Consider the following 24340-nt stretch of genomic DNA (forward strand, 5'->3'; position numbering starts at 1 on the left):
TGTAGTTTTACCTGCCATTTCTCTGCCTCCTCTCCAGAATGTATTGTACTTCTTGAAGCTAGTGACAGTTTTTCCTCTTTCTACTGCCAGTGACAGTGTTCAAGTCATAAAAGACTCGAAGCATATTTAGAGAATTTACATTGTATTAAAATTTAAATTTGAGCACTTCTTGTCAAAAAGCTTTGTGGAGTCCAGTTATTAAGGACTGAATGTTTATGTCCTCCCTAAACACATAGGTTGATATCCTAATCCCCCCACAGTATGATGATATTAGGAGGTGGGGGCCTTTGAGTGGTGATGAGATCATGAGGGTGGAGCCCTTATGAACAGGATTCATGCACTTATTATGAAAGAGGCCCCGGAGAGCTGCCCCATTCCTTCCACTGTGAGGGGACACAGTGAGAGGATATCTGTGAACCTGGAAGTAAGCTCTTACCAGACACTGAATCTACTGGAACTTCGACCTTGGACTTCCAACCTCCAGAACTGTAAGAAGTAAATGTTTGTTGTTTAAGCCACCTGAGTATGGCATTTCTGTTATAGCAGCCTGAATGGACTGGTCAAACATTAGCTACTGCTTTGCAGATGGGAAACCTGGGGCTCCTTCTAGAAAGTTTCTTTTACTTGTCAAGCTCATGGAGCTCGAGAAGACCAGAGGTGAGATTAGAACACCTCACGTCTCTGGTTTCCCTGTTTTGTGCCACCTTGTCAAATCCACCCTGTGAGCCGGGGGTCTGGCTGGGTGCTGGCCAGTCTCAGAAGCTCTTGTCATTCAACCAGCCTGTATAAGAATGGCTGAGTAGGCAGGAACCAGGCCTGGAGAGACCTCTAGACACACCCTGTCTCCCCACCTCTCTCCACTCATCTTGCTACAGCTGCCCCAGTAGTATTTATGGGTTACACTCTTGGCAGTGGGCGTCCACATGGAAACCTGGGTTGGAGGTGGGGGACCTTTACTAAGAGTGAGTGATTTGTAGCAAGGCTGCGGGGCTGAGTCGAGGAGGAGCCCAGTAAAGTCAAGAGGCAGGAGAGTTGGGAAAACTCTCGTAAGGTTATCCAAAAGCAGTGAAGCTTTCTTAGACTTCTTTTCCCCTCCAGGAACATCCTGATGCATCTCCCTTCACCCCCTCTATGAAAGGGGCATCCTTGACCCGACCCTCTGCTGAGGAGTATATTCTGTGCTCTCATCACTTTGATTGGGTTGTAATCTTTATTATGAGGTCAAGGTGGAGTGGTGAATTCTGACCTCAGACTTCCTTGAGAAAAGTTTAAAATTTATGACTTCAGACATTCTTTTTTTTAATCTTTCATTAGTAGGAAAAAAAAAAAAGGAAAAGAATTCTCAAAGGGAGTACGATCTGTGGCTCAGGTAGCCTGGAAAACAGAAGAAACCAAGGGTGTGGTTTGCAAACAAGTCTGCATGTTAGGATCAGCTGGGGAGTGATTTTTGACAATCAGGGAGCCTTGGCTGCTTGCAGACCTGTTAAGTCAGCCCCTCAGGCATGGGGCTAAAGGGTGGCCATTCCTGTAAAGCTCCCAGGTGGCTTCAGGGCACAGTCAAGCGTAGGGGGGCGGTGCCAGAGGATGGCCTTCTTGCTGCACACATTAGTGCCAGGTTTCTGCAGTGCAGATTGACAAGAGAAGTCGCGACTTGGCCACCAGTGATTCTTACAGATCCTGGCTCATTTTCTTATCTAATTGTGGGGTTGGGAGCAGCCTTTGAGCACAAATCCTCTCTCCGCGTCAGCCACAGAGCCCCTTCTTCGAGACATGCTGAGCTATACCATTGAGCTGTCTAATCCAGCTCTTCCCGCTTCTGAACAAATTATTGGTGTATCCTATTAGGTAAAGACAAACAGGAGTGTTCTAGAGGGAGAACGTCACCATTCCCACCATTCCACCCCTAGTGGAAGAGCACAGCATCTCTGGGTGCAGGAGGGCTCCCAGTCAAGGCTTCTGTCTCTGACAGATCACACCACCCATGGACAGTTTTCTCAAGAAAGCTGAATCCATTCCACTCTTGTGTCTTCTGAGTCCTGTTCAACATGAGTTCCTCATGGCCAGATTTGTCATGTGGAGCCTAGGAACAAATTAGTGTTTGGGAGGAACATATATGGGCTCTTGACTTTTGATTAGAAATGGATTTAATAATCAGTGTTCATTTTGTTTTATGTCCAGTAGCATCTTTTATTTTTGCCAGGGACTTATTAGTAAAGGCAAAATTGTGAAATGTGAAATTCACTTTCATGGAAATCATTTGTGGATTTGTTTTGCTGGATACAAGTACAATTTTATTTGTAGAGAGAGGTTGTTTTTGGATTGAATGTCTATTCCACATAGATATCCCCCTTCCCCCTCCAGAGCTGAAAGTTTTCTGTATGGTTATGCCTTCCAAAAGCATCTGAAAGTGGCAGTTCCTCATAACTCTTATGGCCACACACCAAATTAAAATGAAATCTTTGGAGTGCCACTAAGTTTTCAAACTAACTTCGCTTTTTACAACTTGTATGATGAGAGGGAAGTAACGTTTTTGTGTGCCTGCTCTTGACCAAGTATTACAGCCTTATAAAGGAAGTATAATTAGTTCATTTTATGGAAGAGGAAACCACAACTCAGAGAAGTTCAGTAACTTGTCCAGCTGCACAGATCATGAGGAGCAGAGCCATAGTTCAAATCTGTGTGTCCATCAGACTCTACCATTCTGCTCTCTAGTACTAAAAACAAAAACAAAAAAATGCACTTAACTCCATACGTGTTAATTTTCTAGTAGCTTTAAGAGACTTTTATCGTCCACAGAAGATTGTCTTGAGAAGCATATAAAACACAAAAATACATAAAGGCATTGTAAAACCTGAGGCTTAACGGAGTCAGCGTGGATGGGAGGATAGAAAGTCCAGAGAAGAGAAAGTGGAACTGCCTCCTGGCAGGTACACTCTTTATAAAGAGCTCGGCAATCACTCACGTGAATTTGTTTTTAAACTGACTCATAACAGCTGCGAAGACTGGAATTATCAGTTCCCAGCTCAATTGTCTTTTTATTATTTGTGACTTGCCCTTGTTAAACACGGCGTTGTAAATAGGTAGGAACAGTGTTGCTGATTGTTAATATGCTTTTGGTTGATGGTAGCATTGAATGCACAAGTTTTGGTTGTTTCACCAGAAAACAATACTGAGGAAGTTTATAGTAAATGTTGGAAAAGTGACAGAATTACGGTGTTGGCATTCTCCAGAATTTCTAAACAGGAAAGGCTTAGAGCTGGCAGGCTGTGAGGGATGCAAGGGGACAGATCTGGAAATTGTGTCTGCTAAGCAAGAACAATTTTTTTTTGTTTGGCTTGCATACTTTTGTAATAGTTTCTAGAGATGTTTTAAAATGTATACTTGATGAATTGAGACAGGGTTTACTGTCTATATTGAAAAAAGGGCTCCAGCAATGGTAGAGAGGAGGAGCCTAACTAGCAGAGAGATTAATCCCAACTCTGCCACTTGGCTACTGGGTGACCTTGAACAAGTTACCTCACCTTTCGGTGCCTCAGTTTCCTCTCCTGGAAGACGAAGATTATACTGTGTCTTCTCTCTAAGATTATTGTGAAGTGTAAGTTAATACATATAAAGTGCATAGAACTGTGCCTGACACTGAGTAATCTAGATGCCCAGTAAATGTTTGCCATTGTTCTTTTAATTAGTTGGGAGTTTAATTAATCTAATTGGAGGGGCTAATGGAGACAGTTTGGGAGGGGGATGTTAAGGTGTCGTAGAGCCAGCCTTTTGCAAATTCTGCTGGAAGAGTTAGTTCTGTTTAGCTCGATAATTTGAAGTCCATGTGTTTTATTCTCACAGTACTCCAAATGTATACTACAGTATAATATAGTGGGAAGATCATTAAGCTGTTTTTTAGGCATGTTATAATTCCAGCCGTACTTTCAAAAAGTGTTAGATGTGGCCTCTGCTGAAACTGTATGGTCATGGGGCAAAGCTATGGTCATGGGGAAGCCATCAAGAGCTCTGTGCACAAGATGTCGTTGATCCAGGTGCTGGACAGATGGGCCCTGGGCTTGGGCACTGACTGAATGGAATCATCTATTCCTCTGAGAAGCCAGCACCTCCCCACCAGCTCCCCCCAAATCAGAGTGAACAGTACGGTTTTCATTCTGTGGTGAAAGGAATTGTTTTCTGGAGAAATATGCTTTTTAGCTGACTCTAAACACCAGCAGATTTGTCATAGGTCCATGTGAGGTACCCTGGAGGTAGATTGCTGAGTATCTTCAGCAGTTACTCCTGGGGAATATTTGGAGATACTTGCTCGTGACCATTTCTTCTGTTAACCCTTGAAGTAATTAGAAGAGTGCTATGTAATTCTCATTCAATGACTGTGTTTCTACAGGAAATAATTAAGTCCAAGTGCATTGTTCTCTCGATCTAATTTGATAAAGGGCCAGCCAGGAGGTCCTAGGGAAGAAGACTGGACAGAGTCAGGAGCCCGCCGTCAGGCATTTTTAGGTACAGAATTAAGGGAGGTTACAGCGGAAATGGGCCATTGTGATCGTGGAGCCCAAATTCTGCTTTTTACAGATGTGGAAACCGAGGCCCAGAGATTGGCCGGAGTTCGTAGAACTCATTGGTGGCTCCCGCAGGACTCCTGGTTCCAGATTCCAGATACCTGTTCCACCCAGCTACATACTTGTCATTAGTGTACTTTCAGGCAGCTCTGTGCAATAGGAATTCCTGCAGAATGGAAATGTTCAGTCTGTCTAAGATGGTAGTCACCAGCCTCACGTGGCCCCTGAGCACTTGAAATACAACTATTGAAACTAAGTGATTGGATTTTTGTTTTCTTGCTTCATTTAATTTTTGTTGTTGTTGTTGTTCAGTCGCTAAGTCATGTCCAGCTCTTTGCCACCCGATGGACTGCAGCATGCCAAGCTTCCCTGTCCTTCACAATCTCCTGGAGTTTGCTCAGACTCATGTCCATCGAGTTGGTGATGCCATCCAACCATCTCATCCTCTGCCCCCCCTTCTCCTTTTGCCCTCAATCTTTCCCAGCATCAGGGTCTTTGCAAATGAGACAGTTCTTTGTATGCAGTGGCCAAAGTATTGGAGCTTCAGCTTCAGCATCAGTCCTTCCAATGAATATTCAGGACTGATTTCCTTTAGATTTGACTGGTTGGATCTCCTTGCTGTCCAAGGGACTCTCAAGAGTCTTCTCCAGCACCACAATTTGAAAGCATCAGTTCTTCAGTGCTCAGCCCTCTTTATGGTCCAACTATCACATCCGTATAGGACTATTGGAAAAACCATAGCTTTGACTATACAGACCTTTGTCAGCAAAGTGATGTCTTTGCTTTTTAATACTCTATCTAGGTTTTTCATATCTTTCTTTCCAAGGAGCAAGTATTTTGTAATTTCATAGCTGCAGTCACCATCCGCAGTGATTTTGGAGCCGAAGAAAAGAAAATCTGTCACTGCTTCCACTTTTTCCACTTCTATTTTCTCTGAAGTGATGGGGCCGGATGCCATGATCTTAGTAGTTTAGATTTTTTAGCCACCTGTGGCTACTAATGACCTTTTTGGACAGCCCAGCTTTGGAGACATTGAGGAGAAGAAAAAGGTCTGTCCTCACCTCCTGCCTTATTCTCACTAGGTGAGAGGCTCACCTTTCCAGTGGCTCAGATATACCTGGTTTTGTGACAACCCTGGAGAATCAGCCTGGGCCAATCACCCCCTCTTTCTGGATGAAAAATAACTTCTCTGTGAAACAGGAGGTTGTATTGTATCTCATTGTGTGTAGTCGTGGCCCTCCACTGATAAGCAGTGTGACCTTCAGAAGGGCGCTTCACTTACCTCTGCCTTGTTCTCCTCATCTGTCACCTGAAGTTAATACCTGTTCTGCTCCTGCCTCTCCATAATACTGGAAGAGGCTCAGAGAAGGAAATCAATGAGAAGAAATCCCTTTGCAAACATTTTTTAATGGTCTTTGGTGTCTGGAAATATTTTTGGTTTGGATAGAAGTCTTAGGTGGGTTTTCTTTTCTCTGAGATGCCACAGTTGATGAACTTAGCATGTCAAAGTGATCCTCATCACCAGAGTAGAGACAAACACCACACAACCCATATGAAATAGGAGCTGGGAGATACGGTCCTGATGACAGAGGACCGATTTGATCAGTGGGTGCTAGTTTTTCCTAATAATCTTGCTTAATGAAGCATTCCCTAATCTATCTCTGCACAGTCAGCCTTTGATCTGAGAAACCAGAGTGGCTCTCCTCCTGGTTTCTCTTCCTTTTGCTCTTTTTCTCACGACAGCCTACAGTAAGCCCCCTGTGGAATACATGGGACCATGTCGCCTTCAGTAAACAGATAAAACCCTCTCAGGGCTCCTTGGGGATATAGCCTCTCCTTTAACGGTTCTCAAACCTTGTCCCCAGGCAGTGATTCACCCCTGGCAGGCACTGGTGGGCCTTGACTCTCTTCAGAAGTATGTCACCAAGTCTTGATCAAGGCATAGTGTACTTTCACTTCCACAGAAGAAGTGGGTCTTCTAGCCTGGCGTGAGTGGAGTAAAACTTGTTCTGAATAGCAGGCAGTATAACATCAAGCTGGGGCCAAAGACAGACAGCTAAGTTGGCAGTTGTGGGAAGTTTGCCCCCAAGCATATGAAAAGCCAAGTAGGGCCAGCAGTGAGGTGTTGGAGGGTGACCCTGGGGTGAGGGGTGACCCAGGGCGAAGTGGCTTAGCTGCAGATGCCATGGAAACCCCGGGAAGCAATATTTTATTGCAACTGGATGTGCCTTGAAATTATGGTTGAACAATTTAGTGCTGTTGTTGAGTCTTTAGTTCTTTCAGTTGTTTAGTTGCTCAATCATGTCCAGCTCTTTGCAACCCCATGGATTGTAGCATGCCAGGCTTCCCTGTTCTTCACTATCTCCCAGAGTTTGCTCAAACTCATGTCCATTGAGTCAGTGATGCCATCCAACCATCTCATCCTCTGTCAGCCTCTTCTCCTGCCCTAAATCTTTCCCAGCATCAGGGTATTTTTCTGAGTGGTGTCACCCAAAATTGTAGCATCTGTAACTTAAGTCAGAGACCCTGTTTACTGCTCCTGAGGTCCATCGGGTTGGCTGGGTGGAATGAGGGTATTTGTTCGAGTTCTCCCTACCCAGGATCTTCAGAGCTGTTTCAAACATTCATATTTCACAAGTCAACCTTTTGAAGAACTTTTTGTATAAAAGATTCCTCTGTTTATTTTTTAAAAAACTGAAAACCACAGCCATAGAGCCGTGGTTCTCAGATTTTAGCACCAGAGTCACCAGGAAGGCTTGTTAAAGCCCCCCTGGAGAGCTAGTTAAGGCTTGTTATTTCTGGACCCATCTCCTGAGCAGTCAGTGTGTCTGCATTGAAAATTGCATTTCTAACCAGTTCCCCCAATGATGATGCCACTGCTGGTCCACAGACCCACACTTAAAAAAAACTAAACCTCTGGTTGATTGTACAGAACTAAAGTAATCACAGTAGCTACCTCTTCTGTGTTGGGTACTGTGTTAAAGGTGATAAATTCAGTCCTAAATGAACTGCTGGTCCACAGACCCACACTTAAAAAAAACTAAACCTCTGGTTGATTGTACAGAACTAAAGTAATCACAGTAGCTACCTCTTCTGTGTTGGGTACTGTGTTAAAAGTGATAAATTCAGTCCTAAATGAACCTAAAATCCTCCTATTAATATCCTCATTTTACAAAGGCAAAAACCGAGGCATTACAAACTGTGTTTCAATAACTCAGCCATCATTAATTTGCTGGAATTTGCAGTGAGGTCTGGGTTATCCCAGACCCTGCCCCCATCTAGGACATCACTTGCCTTTCCTGTAGACTGCTTCTTCCCAACCTATGGCCCAAGGTGAGGATGGGGTTTGCAAATGCAGCCTGCATGGCCTGCAGACTGTCTCACATATTGGATATTTGTTGCACAAATGCATTCCTATGATAAAGGCCCTGTGAAGTCATCTTAAGTGTCTCAGCTGAACACAGCTAATGTGAAGCGAGCATTTTCTCACACAAGTGGACACCGGAACAACAGCTACTATTATTACTGAGGGCCTGGGCCGTTGTTTTGTTTCTTGTTTCTGATGGCAAGAAGTTCTTTTTCATACTAGAAAAGATTGGGAGTTATTGCACTAAAGCATGGTGTCCGGTTGCCTTTTCTAAATCTGGGCCTTGGGGAAAGAAGAGGGAGACGTAGTATGAACTGAGAACTCATTTGAGAAGATTGCTCCACAGAGTAATGTGATCATGTGCATGGATTCCACCAGGGACTCTTCACAGTCTCCCTGCAACTGCTGGCCCCAGTGGGGACAGGATTTGCCCATTCCTGCTGTCCCTGAGCCCTGCCCCCGGCCCTGAACTGGCTTTCTCCACTTCTTTCCTCTCTCCCTGTTCTGCTGTTGGCAAGGCCAGCCCTTCCTCCTGGACTCTGTCATGTACTGTTGCTTGGATTCCTTCCCCATAAGCTGTCTTCTCTCCCAGTTGCCTTTCACTTCTCTGCTGTCTCATTCAAATAACATTTTTTTTTTCTTTTGGTACACTCACCATGTAGCAGACAGTTCTTCCTCTCTCTCTGTAGATGTGTCTGGGCCTGCCAGCTCTGTTCATAGTTATGGTATGTCCAGTCTGGTCTAAGGACTAAACTTGCATCATTTACCACAGATGACTCGTGGGTCCTTGGATAAGCTGCCTACGTTCTTTAAGCATCTGTACAAAGGGAACATAACTTCCTAAGGCTGTTGTGAAGATAAAAGTAAAACAATACAGGTACAGCATTTCTGCAGGGCCTGAGTTGTGTAAGTAAGTACTCAGGGTGGTTATGGGTCAAGAGGCTTTCCCACAAAGGGAAGGAGGGAAAAATCATTATCATTGCAGTTTCCTCCACCATCTCCTTCTGCCTTCAGTCCTTACAGAGTACCCTCCTCCAAAGTACGCCCCTTTCATTGAACCACTTTCTAGATCAGTGCTTCCCAACATTTTTTCATTATCACCCATAAGGAGAAAAGACCCTGATGCTGGGAAAGATGGAGGGCAGGAGGAGAAGGGATGAGATGGTTCATTGGTGTCATCAGGTCAATGGACATGAGTTTGAGGAAACTCCAGGAGATGGTGAAGGACAGGGAAGCCTGGAGTGCTGCAGTCCAATTGGTCGCAAAGAGTTGGACACGACTGAGTGACTGAACAACAAAAAAGGAGAAAGATTAAAAAATAAGTTTAAGTTAATTGGTTTAATTAAACATTAAGGAGTGAAAATCTTATTACATAAGGGTGAGCTGTAGAGGGCCACAAACATTGTCATATTAAGAATTGTTTATCCTTCCTACCCTGGCCCAAGAGCCAGTTTGCACCCACCTTGGGAGTGGGCAATACCCATCCAATGAGAGTATGCTTTATATCCCTAAGAGTCTCTTGTGAAACTCACCAGCTTCCTCTGGACCTGCCATCCTTGGTCTTTCCTCATACTTCTGGCTAGTGGTATCCCACCCTTTGCCTGCTGCTGCTCTAATAACACCTCCTCTATCTGTTTTCCTGGACCACACAACTAGGACTGAACATCTGAGACTTCAGGACAGGGTCACAACTCAGGGAAAATGTCATACCTCATTTTATTACAGCGGGAGAATAGTGGTGGGCAAAAGAACAGGGTCCATGAAACTAAAAAACGAGCCAGGAGAGGCAAGTGTGTGGTGGGCCTGTGCAGGGAGAGGCAAGGCAACCAGAGCTTCAAATGGACCACTTTGAAGGCTGCTATTCCTAATTGTTTTGTTTTGCCGTGATCTTAACATATGACTTTAAAAATCACAAGTACCACTTTTCGAGAAACTATACTTCCAGGGAAGAGCAGTGAAAGACTTGCAGGCAGAGAACAGAATTTGGTGCTGTGAATGCATCAAATGTCAGGTTTGGTGGAGCAGGAGTGGCTGGCTGGAGATACGGAGAGTCTAAATATGCCTTGCATTTGAGAGTTGGGAGCCAGTAAATGATTTAAAGCAGGTGCTTTATTTTTGTGTCTCTGATCTGGTTTCCTCCTTTTTCTCCCATTTGCCTTCACTTATGATGCTGCATGTCCCGAAGATATTAATCGATCCTTTATTCGGTGCTCTCCCCTGACTGTCCAGATCTTTGTTGGAAGTCTGACCTTTGGCATCCATGGAACCAGTCTCCTTGGCACCTCCATTTGCATGCCCTGTGGGCACCTGCATACCAGCTCATTCAGTGGTCACCCAGGCTTGAAACCTTAGAATGATCTTCTTCCTTATTCTCTCTTATTGTTGCTCTACGAAACCACAGAGAGAGTGTAATAGATTCCATCTCCCTCTGGCACTGCTCACATTCACTTGGGCATTCAACAAATATTTCCCTCTCCTCCCTGTTTTTCTTCTCCCTTCCTCTCCTCCCCTACCCCTTTTCCCCCTTCCTTCTTCTATTCCTGCCCCTACCCTTCCTCCCTCTCACTCTTCTATTTTTTGTAGCCAAGAACTGTGCTGTTGCTTTGTGCACATCATTTTCCATTTAACTCTCACAATAGCTCTGTGAAGTTGTATATTATTATCCCCTTCTGCACATAAGAAAAGGAAGATTCAAATGGGAAGAGTAGCTTGTCCAAATTCACACATAAGTGTCAGAATTAGGGGGAATCTGTGGTGTCTGTCTGATACCCCCCAGGTCATGCTTTTCACGTAAACCACTGAAAAAATCCAAATGGGTCTCTCTTCTTCCTGTCCCTCTCCACTCCAAGCCTTCCCAGATCCTGCTGGATTTGATCCTCGATGGCACAAATGTGAACATGTAAAGTGAAAGAAAGTGAAAATGTCAGTTGCTCAGTCGTGTCTGACTCCTTGCAACCTCATGGACTGCAGCCCACCGGGCTCCTCTGTCCATGGGATTCTCCAGGCAAGAATACTGGAGTGGGTTGTCATTTCCTTCTCCAGGGGATCTTCCTGACCCATGGATAGAACCCAGGTGTACCGTACCACAGGCAGATTCTTTACCATCTGAGCTACCAGGGAAGCTCTGATCATGTAACTCCTTTATTTAAAAAAATCCCTCAATTTATAAGTGTACTAACATCTAAGTCCCCCACAGCAGCATGCCCCTGGTTTGTTTTTTTTTTTTTAATCCCTTTGAAGACATCAGGATATGATGGGAACAATCTGGGATTTGATTTCAGAAGACCTGGGCTCAGTCCAGTCCTGGAACCACCACTTTCTAGATGTGTGATCCTGAGCAGCTTTCTCTGAGCCTCATTTATTTATTTATTTACTGAATATTTATCCTGTGCCTTTGATATGCTGGCCTCTGTGTGAGGGTTTTGAAAACATGCATGATATCTGCCTTCAAAGAGCTTCCAGACTGGCCTCAGTTTTCTCATCTGTACGAGGATTATGCTGATTTTTATCTCACTGGACTGTTGCTTCGAGTTGACAGAGGTGATGGGCATGAATATGCTTTGCTCCGTGTAAGGTGCTGATCATCTGAAGTTATATTTTCTACTGCTCTTATTCCGGTAAGGTTCCCTGCACTTTTCTAGCTCCGTATGTTTGCTTATACTCCTCTCAACTTTTAAACATCCTACGTTATCTTTCTGGCCCAACTGGAAAAGTATCTTATCCTATAAACCTTTCTAGAACCTCCTTGCTTAATATGAAGTTTTATTCATTCATTGAAGGATTCAAGAATACTTATGAAACACTTTTTTAGAACAGTTTTTTTCCAACATATGGTGTATAGACCCTGAGGGGCTCAAAAACCTTTCAGGGAGTTCTCAAGGCTCTTTATAATATTCTTATATAATTCTTTTATAATGTTAAGATAATATTTGACTTTTTTAGTGTATTGACATTTGGAGTAATGCTGCAAAAACAGTAGAGGCTAAGACTCCTGTTTGGAAAATTTGTATCTGCTACCATGAGCTTGACGACATCTCAAACATACTTTAAGAAAGTATACTTAATGACTTTCCTAATGAGATTGGTAGTAATGTTAACGAGTATTCTTTCTTGGTACTAAGTGATGAAATATGTCCAGATATGGCAAACCTGCAGAACTCAATGAACTGATAGTTTTCAAAGACCGATGTGTGATGTTACAAGCCCTGCACAGTAGTCAATTCAAATGAGAGATAGACTAAGCAATTGTAACATCGCAGTATATGAAAAGATCATTGGAAGGGTTTCAGCTAACCTTTAAGAAATCATTTGTTAAGTGTGGTGTTGTCAGAAACCCATTTGTATCTGTGTGAGGCCAAACTTCATATACATACTTCATATCACAACAGATTGGACTTAAAGGCAAAAGTAAGAATCCAGCTGTGCTCTATTAGAGAGATTTGCAGAGATGACATTGAAGAGATTTAAGAAAAGGTAAAACAGCTCTACACTTCTCACTTTATCTTCTTTTGTTTTGAAAAACAGTTTCTCACAATGTGTTGTTTTTATTAGGATCTAATGGATTTATTGTTGCTATGTTATTAGTCCATTAATAAATATTTTCAAAATTTCTGCTTTAGTTTCCAATAGAGTGTCTATATATATATATGGATATAGATATGTATACATGCTAGTAAAGTAATGCTCAAAATTCTCCAAGCCAGGCTTCAGCAATACGTCAACCGTGAACTTCCAGATGTTCAAGCTGGTTTTAGAAAAGGCAGAGGAACCAGAGATCAAATTGCCAATATCCGCTGGATCATCGAAAAAGCAAGAGAGTTCCAGAAAAACATCTATTTCTGCTTTATAGAATATGCCAAAGCCTTTGACTGTGTGGATCACAATAAACTGTGGAAAATTCTGAAAGAGATGGGAATACCGGACCATCTGACCTGTCTCTTGAGAAACCTGTATGCAGGTGAGGAAGCAACAGTTAGAACTGGACATGGAACAACAGACTGGTTCCAAATAGGAAAAGGAGTACGTCAAGGCTGTATATTGTCACGCTGCTTATTTAACTTCTATGCAGAGTACATCATGAGAAACGCTGGGCTGGAAGAAACACAAGCTGGAATCAAGATTGCCGGGAGAAATATCAATAACCTCAGATATGCAGATGACACTTCCTTTATGGCAGAAAGTGAAGAAGAACTAAAGAGCCTCTTGATGAAGGTGAAAGAGGAGAGTGAAAAAGTTGGCATAAAGCTCAACGTTCAGAAAACTAAGATCATGGCATCTGGTCCCATCACTCCATGGGAAATAGATGGGGAAACAGTGGAAACAGTGTCAGACTTTATTTTTTTGGGCTCCAAAATCACTGCTGATGGTGATTGCAGCCATGAAATTAAAAGATGCTTATTCCTTGGAAGGAAGGTTATGGCCAACCTAGATAACATATTTAAAAGCAGAGACATTACTTTGCCAACAAAAGTCCATCTAGTCAAGGCTATGGTTTTTCCAGTGGTCACGTATGGATGTGAGAGTTGGACAGTGAAGAAAGCTGAGCGCTGAAGAATTGATGCTTTTGAACTGTGGTGTTGGAGAAGACTCTTGAGAGTCCCTTGGACTGCAAGGAGATCCAATCTATCCATCCTAAAAGAGATCAGTCCTGGGTGTTCATTGGAAGGTCTGATGTTGAAGCTGAAACTCCAATACTTTGGGCACCTCATGCGAAGAGTTGACTCATTGGAAAAGACCCTAATGCTGGGTAGGATTGGGGGCAGAAGGAGAAGGGGACGACAGAGAATGAGATGGTTGGATGGCATCACCGACTCGATGGACATGGGTTTGGGTAGACTCCGGGAGTTGGTGATGGACAGAGAGGCCTGGTGTGCTGCAATTCATGGGGTCGCAAAGAGTCGGACACGACTGAGCGACTGAACTGAACTGATCGATAGAACAAAAAAAGTAAACAAAAGCCCTTTGGACCCCAGCTTTGAAAACTGTAAAGGGATCCTGAGACCAAACACTTTAGAGAACTGCTGAATGAGAGCAGTTCTAGTCATAATGGGGTAGCAAAGAGTTGAACACGACTGAGCGACTGAACTGAACTAAATCACTGGCATACAGTAGTGAAAACTTAAGTCCCTCCTATAGTGAAGTTTATCCATGAATATCACTGTGATTCTGCGTTTTCTGACATGATCTAAGTACAAAATCAATTCAAATAGTCATGAAATGATTATAGACTAGTGTATGGTGCTCTGGCATCCATACCAAGCCTGGAATGCATGTTAATATATTAGAGATGTGAAGAAGAGCAGTTCACCCAAGAGACTAATAAATGTGTCAGTCCCTTCTAAAAAGTCCAGTTTCAGCTGAGGGAAGCAGCCCGGGCTATTAGTTAAGGATGGAGTGGTCATGTTCCTAACTAATATGACTTGTCCCCTGGCCCTTCTCCCTTAGCCCCAGATTATTTGGTCAAGAGGAACCCCTGACCCTACGGAAGCCATAGCCTGACAGCCTGGTCTGCTGTGAAAACTTCAGTTCAGTTCAGTTCAGTCGCTCAGTCGTGTCCAACTCTTTGTGACCCCATGGACTGCAACCGCCAGGCCTCCCTGTCTATGGCCAACTCCCAGAGTTTACCCAAACTCATGTCCATCGAGTCGGTGATGCCCTCCAGCCATCTCATTCTCTGTCGTCCCCTTCTCCTCCTGCCCCCAATCCTTCCCAGCATCAGGGTCTTTTCCAGTGAGTCAACTCTTCGCATGAGGTGGCCAAACTATTGGAGTTTCAGCTTCAACATTAGTCCTTCCAATGAACACCCAGGACTGATCTCCTTTAGGATGGACTAGTTGGATCTCCTTGCAATCCAAGGGACTCTCAAGAGTCTTCTCCAACACCACAGTTCAAAAGCATTAATTCTTTGGCGCTCAGCTTTCTTCACTGTCCAACTCTCACATCCATACATGACCACTGGTAAAACCATAGCCTTGACTAGATGGACCTTTGTTGGCAAAGTAATGCCTCTGGTTTTAATATGCTATCTAGGTTGGTCATAACTTTCCTTCCAAGGTGTAAGTGTCTTTTAACTTCATGGCTGCAATCACCATCTGCAGTGATTTTGAAGCCCCCCAAAATAAAATCTGACACTGTTTCCACTGTTTCCCCATCCATTTCCCATGAAGTGATGGGACCAGATGCCGTGATCTTAGTTTTCTGAATGTTGAGCTTTATGCCAACTTTTTCACTCTCCTCTTTCACTTTCATCAAGAGGCTCTTTAGTTCTTCTTCACTTTCTGCCATAAGGGTGGTGTCATCTGCATATCCGAGGTTGTTGATATTTCTCCCGGCAATCTTGATTCCAGCTTGTGATTCATCCAGCCCAGTATTTCTCATGATGTACTCTGCATAGAAGTTAAATAAGCAGGGTGACAATATACAGCCTTGACATAATCCTTTTCCTATTTGGAACCAGTCTGTTCCATGTCCAGTTCTAACTGTTGCTTCCTAACCTGCATACAGGTTTCTCAAGAGGCAGGTCAGGTGGTCTGCTATTTCCATCTCTTTAAGAATTTTCCACAGTTTATTGTGAGCCACACAGTCAAAGGCTTTGGCATAGTCAATAAAGCAGAAATAGATGTTTCTCTGGAACTCTCTTGCTTTTTCGATTATCCATTGGATGTTGGCAATTTGATCTCTGGTTCCTCTGCCTTTTCTAAAACCAGCTTGAACATCTGGAAGTTCATGGTTCATGTATTGCTGAAGCCTGGCTTGGAGAATCTAAGATGCCATGATCTTAGTTTTCTGAATGTTGATCTTTAAGCCAACTTTTTCACTCTCCTCTTTCACTTTCATCAAGAGGCTCTTTAGTTCTTCTTCACTTTCTGCCATAAGGGTGGTGGCATCGGCATATCTGAGATTATTGATATTTCTCCCGGCAGTCTTGATTCCAGCTTGTGATTATCTAGCCCAGTGTTTCTCATGATGTACTCTGCATGTAAGTTAAATAAGCTGGGTGACAATATACAGCCTTGACATGCTCCTTTCCTGATTTGGGACCAGTCTGTTGTTCCATGTCCAGTTCTAACTGTTGCTTCTTGACCTTCATACAGATTTCTCAAGAGGCACGTCAGGTGGTCTGGTATTCCCATCATTTTAAGAATTTTCCAGAGTTTGTTGTGGTGCACACAGTCAAAGGCTTTGGCATAGTCAATAAAGCAGAAGTAGACGTTTTTCTGGAACTCTCATAAAGGCACCACGTGCCCAGTTGGATTCTTTATAAGAATTTGTGAGTGAAAGACACACAGGACTGGGAGAGCTGGCACTCTGATGTGTGGCTGAGAAGACAAGCACAGAAGCCACATCGCCAGCTCTGAGTCAGCAGAAACTGTGAGGAAACAGAAGCAGAGGGGAGACCTAAGATGCATGGCAGGAGCAGTTCAAGCAGAGAAGAAAGGCTGAGTCATCAGTGTGTGTGTGGTGGGGGCGGGGGGCGGTCCCGTATTCCTGCTGTTAACGGGAGACCAGATAATTCCATCCCCAAAGTTGCCTTGGCTCCTCTCGATTCTTAAGGTGATTTTTTTAGTCTCAGGGAGGCCTGTCATCTTGGCCCTCACTGTCTTATGTATGTTTACAATAAACCTCTAATATGTGAGTTCAGCAGAGGGAGTCTGTTCCTTTCCACAAAGGAGCCTAACATACACAAAGGTGATTGGAAGTCAGTCTGGGTGGTGGGGTAGGGGATATGCCTTACAGGAGATGGTGTCAGCAGGGCCTGATGGAACTTGAGTGGACAGAGAGTGTTCCAGCCTGGAGCACCAGCATGGCCAAGGGGCTTGTGTGAGGAGAAGCAGACGGTGGCAGGAGAGGTCACCAAAGTAGCGTATGAAGGGATTATTTGGTTGGTCAAGCTGGTTAGCTCAAATGAACTCTTGCAGAGAGCGCTGGAAAGCACCAGAGGAGGCCAACTGGGGCAAAAGTTGAAAGGAAGCTTCTGTAGGTTCTTGAATAGAAAGGACTGAAAATGGAAGTGGGTGAAAATTAGACTGGCCTGATGACTGGGAAGGAACTGAGGAGAGAGTATTTGAGGCAGGGATGCTGGTTTCACGGCCAACATGGTAACCCTGTAGTGTCCATGGATGTGCTGGTCACCTCAGCACTGGTTATAGTAGAACCTGAAGAGCCAGTCCCATTCATTCACCCGAGAAAGGGCTTGATTCGAGGGACTTGGTTTTGTTAACTGCTGTGCGGCTGTGTTAGGAACATCCCAGAGGTAGCTAGAACCTGTGCTGACTAGAATGGGACTGATCCTTCTCTCTTCCACCTCCCACCCCATGCTGTACTTTCAGATAACCCAGTCTTTGCCGGGAAAAGCCCTTCCTTGCTAAGGGAAAGGTAAGAGCTGGGGAAGAACTTCTTTGGGCAAAGTGTGAAAAGTTCAATGGGGAATCATTTGCATAAAATCAATTGGGGATTTTCCAAAAGGGCTTCCCTTATGGCTCAGCTGGTATGAGCTGCAATGCGGGAGACTTGGGTTCAATCCCTGGGTTGGGAAGATCCCCTAGAGAAGGGAAAGGCTACCCACTCTAGTATTCTGGCCTGGAGAATTCCATGGACTGTATAGTCCATGAGGTGTCAAAGAGTCGGACACAACTGAGCGAGTTTCACTTTCACTTCCAAAAGTCAGCACAACCACAGCAAGGGGCCCTTTTCCCAAAGCCACATACTCCTGGTTGGGTTTCTCAAGATTTCAGTTGTGAAGTGTAAACATTTTATTTTTGTGTTATTCATACTTGAGTTGTTGTGTTTCACAGTGAATTTAATTTATGGTTTTGTACTGCCTGGCTCAACTGTGCTTGTGAATGTAGATGCTCAACAAACAGCGGGATCACCTTCCTCTACATGCTCGTCTTGCATGTGTTGGCATCTTAGGAGAGCATTTCATCCTTTCAATAACATTGAAAGGGAAGGGGGTCCCTGCGTTTCAATGACCCGTGTTTTCATGGGAGGTCAAGCTGGAGATGAGCAGAAAAAGAATCTTAGAAATTATTCTAGTGAGCATGACTTTTTGTGTTTTGCCAGTTAATTAATTTTTAACACATAAAAGTGATATTCCAAGTTAGAATGAGCTGGGTATTGAGTTGAGGTGAGCTGTGGTAAGAAGCTGTTCCATTTTATTAACCTTAGCAAATTGTTAGCCGCTAAGCAATTGCCTGTACTTCTCTCACCCCGTCTATAAAATGTTGATAATTAAAATATCCTCTTCTTAGTGTGGACATAAGTGTTAAGTGAACTAAAGTGTAACTCAATTGATAAACAGGTGTTTATTATCTACTGTATGTCATTTACTCTGTGCCTGTGGTTACAGTAGAAACCAAGATTGAAATGGGGCTCAAAGAAAAGTGCTTCCAAGTGTGCCTAGTAGGTAGTAAAATGTTCAGTAAATGTCACCCGTTGTTGTTATTGTTTCTGATGGAAGTGCACCCAAGTTCAGAAATTCTTGAACAAACCAGAGTTAGCCAGAGGAAGGGTATAGAAATCCAGGTCTCAAGCAGAAAGCCTCCTGAGTGTACCAGTCTCAGCAAGGAAGGGCTGTCCCTGGCAAAGACTGGGTTATCTGAATGTACAGTTTGGAAAGAGTCATGTATTATGCTTTTCACACTCATACACACAGAGAGAACATTCATTATGTGGTCTTCAGGCACCAAGAACAATGTATATGTTTAAGCTTGCAAATAAATGCATGTCTTTTATCACTAGGGCATTCATTTTCATGATAGGCATCCAGCAGGCATGTTTTTCAAAGTTGGTCACATGGTAAATTGTAAACATGCATTTGGAAGAATTCTGTAATATTGATCATAAGAAGAACTATGAAGATAAAATAGAGTCAATGGTAAGTGGTTTTATTCTAAATTTTCATTGGACACTTTAGAACTATTCTTATGAGTCCTCACATTCTAGTGCCGGTTTTCCCAGCACGTTTATTTTTGCATAGGTGTGTCAGTGTGTACATCTTCTGTGTTGATCTACTTTGGAATCTAACCCTGGTAGATGTTGCCCTTTTCCTGTTGCCTTTCACTCCACCGCTTTCTCCTTGGGTTATCAATAAAATGATCTCCTGTACTGATAAGTAGCCGTCCATTCACCTTTGTATCCAAATGCTAGACATTTGGGTTGTTGCCAGCCTTTCATAATGAGGAACGTATTTGCTGTAAATATAGTGTAGAGATTGCTTAGTCAGTGACTTATTGTGTACCTTCTGGAATGGCACCGTCTGGCAAGGTCTTAGAAGTGATATCAGCTCATTAAACTAAGAGTCTTGAGAACTGGCACTCAGGAGTTCCTGAGACAGCATCTTATTATTTGGCTTATTTTTCTTTATACAATTAGGAGATATGTAGGGAGGACCTAGCGTGTGAAAGGGAGTACCAGGCACTGGTGAGCAAGGTAGAAAAGGTCTCCAGCTAATGGTGCATACACGGCTAGCAGATGCAAGATGAGTGTTGTGAAAGCAAACGTTGTCATGGTGACATTGCCATCCTGTAAGCACAGTGTCAGACTTCCAGGTGAAAAGTGGATATTTGGTTTGGGTGGGTCTAGATACAGTATACAGTGTACTACTTTAGATTAACTGCAGAAGGTGGGGTAAGAGGCAATCAAACTGTAGAATATTAAAAAGCAATACAATGTTTTGTTATTTCTAAATTGGGCTAACAGAGTGATCAGTTCAGTTCAGTCGCTCAGTCGTGTCCGACTCTTTGCAACCCCATGAATCGCAGCACGCCAGGCCTCCCTGTCCATCACCAACTCCCGGAGTTCACCCAAACACATGTCCATCGAGTCAGTGATGCCATCCAACCATCTCATCCTCTGTCGTCCCCTTCTCCTCCTGCCCCCAATCCTTCCCAGCATTAGGGTCTTTTCCAATGAGTCAACTCTTCGCATGAGGTGGCCAAAGTATTGGAGTTTCAGCTTCAACATCAGTCCTTCCAATGAACACCCAGGGCTGATCTCCTTTAGGATGGACTGGTTGGATCTCCTTGCAGTCCAAGGGACTCTCAAGAATCTTCTCCAACACCACAGTTCCAAAGCATCAATTCTTCGGCGCTCAGCTTTCTTCACCATCCAACTCTCACATCCATACATGACCACTGGAAAAACCATAGCCTTGACTAGACGGACCTTTGTTGGCAAAGTAATGTCTCTGCTTTTAAATATGCTATCTAGGTTGGCCATAACCTTCCTTCCAAGGAGTAAGCATCTTTTAATTTCATGGCTGCAATCACCATCAGCGGTGATTCTGGAGCCCAAAAAAATAAAATCTGACACTATTTTCACTGTTTCCCCATCTATTTCCCATGAAGTGATGGGACCAGATGCCATGATCTTAGTTTTCTGAACATTGAGCTTTAAGCCAACTTTTTCACTTTCCTCTGGTAGCTCAGACAGTAAAGTGTCTGCCCGCAGTGTGGGAGACCTGAGTTCTATCCCCAGGTCGGGGAGATCCCCTGGAGAAGGAAATGGCAACCCACTCCAGTACTCTTGCCTAGAATATTCCATTGATGGAGGAGCCTGGTGGGCCACAGTCCATGGGATCACAAAGAGTCGGACACGACTGAGCGACTTCACGTTCACTTTCATTTTCACTCTCCTCTTTCACTTTAATCAAGAGGCTCTTTAGTTCTTCTTCACTTTCTGCCATAAGGGTGGTGTCATCTGCATATCTGAGGTTATTGATATTTCTCCCGGCAATCTTGATTCCAGCTTGTGTTTCTTCCAGCCCAGCGTTTCTCATGATAGCCAGGTTCAAAGCTGCATGGTAGAGCAAAAAATGCAAGGCCTGTGAGTTCAGACAGCCCCAGTTTTGACTCTTAACTCTGCCACATGTTGGCTTGTGGTTTTGGGGAAAACATTTAAACTTGCTGAACATGAAATGTCCTTAGCTCTAATATGGGTATAGTATTTTCTATCTTTTGGCATTGTTTATATTCCCAGTGCCTAGTTCCATGCCCAGCGCTGGATAGAGGCTCAGCAGTTGGTTGTTGGCAGAAAAAAAAGAAAGGATGGATGGTTGGATGGTTAGTTGGGTGGCTAGTTAGATCAATGGATGGATGGTTAAATAGATAGATGATTGATGGATGGATGGTTGGATGAATGGATGGAACAATTACTATGGATGGAGAAAGACTAAGAACCTCTGTGCTAAATGATTATAAGTCATCTATAACAAGTCATCGGAGAAGGCAATGGCACCCCACTCCAGTACTCTTGCCTGGAAAATCCCATAGATGGAGGAGCCTGGTAGGCTACGGTCCATGGGGTCGCTAAGAGTCGGACACGACTGAGCGACTTTACTTTCACTTTTCCCTTTCATGCACTGGAGAAGGAAATGGCAACCCACTCCAGTGTTCTTGCCTGGAGAATCCCAGGGATGGCAGAGGCTGGTGGGCTGCCGTCTATGGGGTCGCACAGAGTCAGACACGACTGAAGCGACTTAGCAGCAGCAGCAGCAGCATAACAAGTCATATTTGCCCTATTAGCTTGAAATTTGCCAAACTAGTTTTCTCACTTTGAAGTTAGTGGGGATCAAATTAAGAAGCCATAAACCTCTCTTTTGTCATCTCATGCATATTAAGGCTATAAATAACAGAAAAGAAAATATGACTAATTGTGGACCTAACAAGGAGGAGTTTTTCCCCTACATATTCAGAAAGTCTAGAGGAGATGGTCACTTCTTTCATTTGCCACTGATGATCTGTGTCTTTTTTCACTCCTTGGATCTACCATTTTTGAAATTTAGACTTGCTTTCTCAGGGTTATCACAGTTGTGTGCTTTACTACCAGTTTCAAGTTGAGAACCAAGGAGGCATGGCTCCTGCCTCTTGTTGTTGTTCAGTTGCTCAGTCATGTCCGACTCTTTGTGACTCCATGCACTGCAGCACGCCAGGTTTCCCTGCCCATCACCAATTCCCGAAGCTTACTCAAACTCATGTCCATCGAGTCGGTGATGCCATCCAACCATCTCATCCTCTGTCCTCCTCTTCTCCCACCTTCAATCTTTCCCAGCATCAGGGTCTTTTCAAATAAGTCAGTTCTTCACATCAGGTGGCCAAAGTATTGGAGTTTCAGCTTCAGCATCAGTCCTTCGAATGAATATTCAGGACTGATCTCCTTTAGGATGGACTGGTTGGATCTCCTTGCAGTCCAAGGGACTCTCAAGAGTCTTCTCCAACACCACAGTTCAGAAGCATCAATTCTTCGGAGCTCAACTTTCTTTATAGTCCAACTGTCACATCCGTAGATGACTACTGGAAAAACTGTAGCTTTGACTAGACGGACCTTTGTTGGCAAAGTAATGTCTCTGATTTTTAATATGCTGTCTAGGTTGGTCATAACTTTCCTTCCAAGGAGTAAGTGTCTTTTAATTTCATGGCTGCAGTCACCATCTGCAGTGATTTTGGAGCCCCCCAAAAATAAAGTCTGTCACTGTTTCCATTGTTTCCCCATCTATTTGCCATGAAGTGATGGGACCGGATGCCATGATCTTAGTTTTCTGAATGTTGAGTTTTAAGCCAACTCTTTCACTTTCCTCTTTCACATTCAAGAGGATGTACTCTGCATATAAGTTAAATAAGCTAGGTGACAATATACAGCCTTGACGTATTCCTTTCCCATTTTGGAACCATGTTCGGTTCTAACTATTGCCTCTTGACCTGCATACAGGTTTCTCAGGAGGCAATTAAAGTGGCTGGTATTCCCATATCTTTAAGAATTTTCCACAGTTTGTTGTGATCCACACAGTCAAAGGCATTAGCCTAGTCGATGAAGCAGAAGTAGATGTTTTTCTGGAATTCTCTCGCTTTTTCTATGATCCAACAGATGGCAATTTGATCTCTGGTTTCTCTGCCTTTTCTAAATCCAGGTTGAACATCTGGAAGTTCTTGGTTCACATACTGTTGAAGCCTGGCTTGGAGAATTTTGAGCATTACTTTGCTAGTCTTTTGTGAGGAGGCAGAATTTTCCCAGCATCCTCATACTATGTCTCCTCAGGACTTTCTGAGCTGACAGCAACGGCCACCCTTAGGCCAGTGCTCCCACCTTTCCTGAGCCCACAGCATCTGCACACAAATAGACTGGGGTTCTGTTATCAGGGAAATGTTGAGGGCTGTGTGGAGTCCTCTATTTTCACAGAAGTGAACTGGTTAAAAAAAAAAAAAAGCAAAAGTTCAACTTTAATGGATATGATTAGCTTGCAAAACTTTGTAATACGTATTAGGAGATTCAGGATTTGCAAGACCCCAATTAGGGTGTTAAGATTCTGCTGGTTTTAAGCTGGGTAGAAATGTTTTTGTGACTATATGTCTCTTTATTGTGTGTGTGTGAAGGTTTTTTTCCTCCTCTTCTTTGAGTGGCAGAAGCAAAGAGGAGGAAGAGTTAAATTAGGAAAATATTTTCTGGAGTTAGTGCAAGGCCTCTGAAATGCTGCAACCCTGACTTGCCAGAAGCCGTGTGCTGAAACTGGCCAAAAAAACTGTTAACAAAATACTTCCCAACCAAGCTAAATGAAGAGAAGAAAATATAAAACAGTATGGGCGGAGGCAGAGGGGATTGATACTCTGAAAGGAAGATTGGCAGTGAAACTTTGCAGAAAGTGCAGGAATTTAAGAGTTGTTCACTAGTGTGCAGTTTATGCTGGCTCTGCTCAGGTTCAAAGCTCAGAGAGCAGAGGAAGAAAGGACACCACTTGCCTAGCCTGAGAAGCATGCAAAGACTACAGTGGGATTAAGCCCAGAGTTAAGTTATACATACACACATTCTAGGAATCCAGATTGTGGTTTAAAACAAATATATGTGTATATATATATATGTATGTATGTATATCAAAGTATTTTTGTGGAGCTTTGGACTTGGATGACAAAATTCTTAATAATCAATGTCTGCCATTTTCCTCTTTTGGAGAAGAGGAAATCCAACAACTTACATTCCTAAATAAATAGGATTTCGTGTCACAGACATCAAAACTTTTAAGCTTTAAAAAAATGCACATGTCAGTAGAAGTTCACCAAGACTTGCAGTATTTGATTTATTGCATTTCATTCATTAAAGAGGTAAAAGGGCAGAACTGATACAAATCAGTGTTTTATGTTTATGTTATCTCTGCTCTTAGAATTTGACCATATCCTTGAACTGTGCTATTTCTCAAATGACTGGAGATGAATAATATCCTGTTTTTATATAAGGATTTCAAAATCTCATGTATAAAAGCTCCCGAAAGATGATACTTGAAGAAAAGACACAGTAGACAAATGCCAGTTGACTCGACTCTCTGAAGCTGAGGTTTGCTAAGAGGCCAAGAAGAGAAGGGTGGAATTCAGAGAGAGATACTAGTCTCTACGGGGTTGCATTCACTGCCACACTGGGAAAATGCCAG

General features: G+C 43.4%; 1 protein-coding gene across 9 annotated transcripts in view; it reads left to right on the top strand.

Moving 5' to 3' along the window:
• The window catches only part of GNG12 (G protein subunit gamma 12), a 147068-nt gene that overhangs the window by 16101 nt on the left and 106627 nt on the right, over positions 1-24340 (top strand). The window contains exon 1 of one of the 9 annotated variants that reach the window (XM_081490701.1): positions 17253-17301. The exons of the other annotated variants lie outside the window; for them this stretch is intronic. The gene's annotated coding sequence lies outside the window, so the exon portion shown is untranslated. Of the gene's footprint in view, positions 1-17252; positions 17302-24340 lie in introns of those variants that run through there. 9 annotated transcript variants of the gene reach the window in all.

Source organism: Giraffa tippelskirchi, chromosome 5 (genome assembly GCF_054371585.1).
Source record: "Giraffa tippelskirchi isolate mGirTip1 chromosome 5, T2T-mGirTip1v1.2.pri, whole genome shotgun sequence".
NCBI lineage: Eukaryota > Metazoa > Chordata > Mammalia > Artiodactyla > Giraffidae > Giraffa > Giraffa tippelskirchi.